The 4,605-nt window shown below is 38.5% G+C and overlaps 1 non-coding gene across 1 annotated transcript; it reads right to left on the bottom strand.

The window, feature by feature from the left end:
* Nucleotides 1-4,261: 4,261 nt before the first annotated feature.
* LOC138369202 (U5 spliceosomal RNA) lies at nucleotides 4,262-4,378 on the bottom strand. Its single transcript, XR_011229776.1, has one exon. It is a non-coding gene; the product is annotated as a U5 spliceosomal RNA (small nuclear RNA).
* Nucleotides 4,379-4,605: the final 227 nt, after the last annotated feature.

Below are 4,605 nucleotides of genomic sequence, written 5' to 3'. Positions count from 1 at the left end.
AACTAAGTGATTGTAACCTATCCACCGCTGCCCACTGGATGGGGGGGGGGCGGTGTGCAGGACAAACATATAAATTTTGACACTAGCTCTCCACATATGTCAGTTGCTTAATTTAGAACCTGTACTTGAGGTCGATCTCGAACCCATTGTTGATGTGACGACTTATATTGAATTTTGTAACTAGCTCATCAAGATTGTAACTTGCTTAGCTAAATGAATTGTGGGGTTCAGTCCCTGAGCCCATTATGTGCCTCTGTAACCCTTTCCACTACCGCCAACAAGATGGGTATGGGGTGCATAATAAATGAACTAAACTAACTGTACCTAAAGCCTACTAATTCCACTGACGTTAATGAGATAATCCTTTCCCTTAAAACCAAGTCTAGTGCCCTTGAGGAGATACCAACTTTAATTTACAAAAAAGCCTCCAGATCTTTAGTCCCTGCTATTGCTTTGCTCCTCAACAAGTCACTTGAACTCCAAACCTTTCCAGATATTCTAAAAAAAACGAGAGTAACCCCGGTCCACAAATGTGGTGATCTCACAGATGTTAACAACTACAGACCCATATCAATCCTGCCTAACTTGTCAAAAATATTTGAAAAACTAATCTACCAGCAGCTTTACTCTTATCTAGCCAAACACAATATACTTAGCTCTTGTCAATATGGCTTCAGACCCCAAAAAAGCACTAACGATGCACTTATTAGTATGATTAACTTAATTCATGCTTTATGACCCATAGGTTTATTAACTCATGGAACTGCCTACCTGCCAAAGCTGCAAATGTTAAGATTCTGCTGAACTTTAAAATACAGCTGGACAAAATTATCATGACGAATCGTTGGTCCTTTGGCAAGCCGCCGGCTTCCTGTCGTCGTCGAGGCCACTAGAGTGTTATAGCGGCCCTCAGGTAAATTTTGGTATATATTTATTGTATAAAGATTTATCCTTCAGATTTAATTGCCATTACAATTTCTGTTACATTGGCTTAGGCCTATCACACTCGTTATTATCATCACTTAACATGTATCCCTGCACATGCACACCATAGGCTGCAACTTGCAGTTGTAAACTCTAGCAACTGTAGTTGCAACTTACTAACAACTACAGTTGAAACTTACTAGCAACTACAGCTGCAACTTGCTAGCAACTGCAGCTGCAACTTACTAGCAACCGCGAAGCTGCAATAAACTCCAGCATCTTCAGTCATTCAAAATGATCTGCTACCAGAAATTTTAGCCAAATATCCCCAGTTTGCAAACTGTAGGTAGTAATTAAGTGATTGTAACCTATCTACCGCTGCCCACTGGATGGGGGGGGGGCGGTGTGCAGGACAAACATATCAATTGTGACACTAGCTCTCCACATATGTCAGTTGCTTAATTTAGAACCTGTACTTGAGGTCGATCTCGAACCCATTGTTGATGTGACGACTTATATTGAATTTTGTAACTAGCTCATCAAGATTGTAACTTGCTTAGCTAAATGAATTGTGGGGTTCAGTCCCTGAGCCCATTATGTGCCTCTGTAACCCTTTCCACTACCTCCCACAAGTTGGGTATGGGGTGCATAATAAATGAACTAAACTAAAAAAACTATCTTCAGATGCAAATTACTAGCAACTGCAGTTGCAAATTTCCACGCAACTTGCAGTTGCAAATATTGTATATAAATTAATACAATTTATATCGCCTATGTCCATCCTGTGATGATCAAGTGCCATGTATTTATTCAGACGAGAACAGCAGCGAACACAAGCCAGCGCATATACGAACGAAAGGGAATGAATGTATAAAATTCTCAGTGAACGAAGTTATTATCCGAAACTGCAGTGGACGACTTGACCAATCCCCGTCCACATCACGCCCAAAAATGGCAGAGGTTTGTAATGAAGCGACGAGTGCGCGGCAGTACACTTTTTAAAATTAAAATTCTGCAATATTCTATAACATAATATTTGTTAAATGTCCCACAGACATAAAAGCATGTAGAGAATTATGGAGTATATTTGTAATATCCTTGTATATAGTATAAGAGCGTGGTAATGTGAGGAGAGGAGCGTGGTAGTGGGAGGAGAGGAGCGTGGTAGTGGGAGATCAGTCAGCTTCCTCATACCCTTAATCACTAGACCTACTAGAATCACTGATAGTACTGCCACGACTCTAGATCACATCTGGACCAACATAACCTCTCCGCTTACTTCAGTGTTAGGAACCCTGTAGACTGCTCCCACAGTCAAGACAGCATCGTTACCCTTGACTCTGAAAGAGGCAAATATATATACTCTCCATAAGTAATTACATTTAATTACTTTTAAGCAAGTCAGTGCATGGTGGTAGTAAAGAGAAGTACCACCACCTCTTTGTATAGGACGACAGTTGTGAATGGCTAAGTAGTTTGGTATATTGTAGAATTGAGGAGTGTCCTCTTTTAAGCTCAATGGTGGTGGCGTTATTTTCTGTGACTCTAAAAGTGCTCTGCAGTTCTTAAATAACCCATCACAATGTATGTCGGAAGTAGCTTGTAATATTAAATGGAATGTAATTTTTGCCAATGATAATAACTTGTATAAAATTTGTGTGGATCCCATCCCATGTTGGGGTTGGAAAACATGACTTTGTAGATCGATTGGCCAATGAGGCTTGCAGGAAAGAAAACATTGATTATGACTTTGGACTATCTAATGCAGTTATTAGAAACATACAAATTAAAGAAATTAATTCAGATTTAGAAGAACTAAGAAATGCCCAAAGACCTGAAAGCTGCAGTATTAAAAGTTATGACAAGTTTTGTAATAATAGGTATTTGTAGGGTCAGCACAGTAACCGAACCAGGCAATGTGATGTAGTCATTGCGCGAATTCGCCTTGGCTATAGACACATCTGGCAGGTTAGTGAGGCAGAACCACTACCAGAATACTCAGATTGTTAACTCTGTGATAAACCTTTAATGCATTCACTAGAACACTATATTGATGAATGTGAAACCGTAAAGGACTTTAGACCTCCTAGCCTCTTGTACCACCAACTGTGTAACTATTTTATTGACTCAGGTGTTCTGGACGACACCCTAACAATTTTCCCAAAATTTGCTTGTCCATTATAAAGAATGAAGAACAATTTTTATTTATATTACTTCTAAGCTGCATCACTTATGAACCCATCCCTGCCCTTGTGTGGCAGTGCATAGTAGTAAGTTGTTTTCACATATCCATACATTAAAACATTGATTGTAACCATGATATGTGCTTCAGCCTACAGTTTAGATCCTATTGTCTTATGTATGACCCTCTGTCCTGCGTGACAGTGAATACTAGCATTATCCTCACTTTAATAAGACTATCAAAATCCTCAGATTAGGCAAAATTGTAATTAATTTTGTCAATAAAGATGTTAATAATAATAAAATTCAAAATAATCTAGTACCAGAAATTTTAGCCAAATATCCCCAGTTTGCTAACTGTAGGTAGTAACTAAGTGATTGTAACCTATCCACCGCTGTCCACTGGATGCGGGGCGGTGTGCAGGACAAACATATCAGTTATGACACTAGCTCTCCACACATGTCAGTTGCTTAATTTAGAAACTGAATTTGTGGTCGATCTCGAACCCATTTATGATGTGATGACTTATACTGAATTTTGTAACTAGCTCATCAAGATTGTAACTTGCTTAGCTAAATGAATTGTGGGGTTCAGTCCCTGAGCCCATTATGTGCCTCTGTAACCCTTTCCACTACCGCCCACACGATGGGTATGGGGTGCATAACAAATGAACTAAACTAACTATTGTAGAGTGCATTTGTGAGATAAGAGATAGTGCTTATAATATGTAATCTAAACCTCACTCTCCACATAATCTTTAGTATAGATTTATGTGAAAGTTGCAAATACTGCATTTGCTTCTGTGAGGAAACCATTTATGAAAGGTACTTTTCTTTTCAAACCTTGTTGGTAAAGATAAATGAGGTTACTTAGTGTGAATTATTTGGACCAGGAGGATCTCTTGGTTGGTCCAATGGTTTCCTTTCGCTCCAAGGAAACTGATATTTCAGGTGGGTTTTTATTTATGCTATTTAATCTTCTAATTTGACTGCTTATTTGGCAGGTGAGAGAAAATTTATATAATTTACAGTTTGTGCTTTAGGATAATATTTGGGATAGTCAGCTTAGTCTCCTGCAAACAGGTTCCTCTATTTTGTCCAAGCCACGAAGTAGCCCCAGTATTATTACTTTGAACTACTAATATTAAGGGTAATAAGGCCCAATTTAATGGGCCAAGAAAAAATTATTTAAGACTCATTGAGTTATTCCCCTCCACGGAAATCTTTAGTAAAAGGCGAAAGATTTATGCGTTTTGAAGGGAAACCAGAGTTAAATATATGAGAAAATTAGCGATACCGGCGACAGAGCGCTGAGGCAAAAGAGGTAAACTTATTTCGGGACTAGAAGGGCATCAACCGGTAACTCTAAGAAACAACAATTGCTTTATTCTTTGCAATATTTTTCTTTTGTTGTGCTACCATGAGTTTCATTCTGTATCTTTACTGTTTGGATATATTTATAAGTGTGCATTGTTTTCATAACATAGTTTGTGTTATCTG

Source organism: Procambarus clarkii, chromosome 3, assembly GCF_040958095.1.
Source record: "Procambarus clarkii isolate CNS0578487 chromosome 3, FALCON_Pclarkii_2.0, whole genome shotgun sequence".
NCBI lineage: Eukaryota > Metazoa > Arthropoda > Malacostraca > Decapoda > Cambaridae > Procambarus > Procambarus clarkii.
This window is presented reverse-complemented; position numbering and strand designations above follow the sequence as displayed.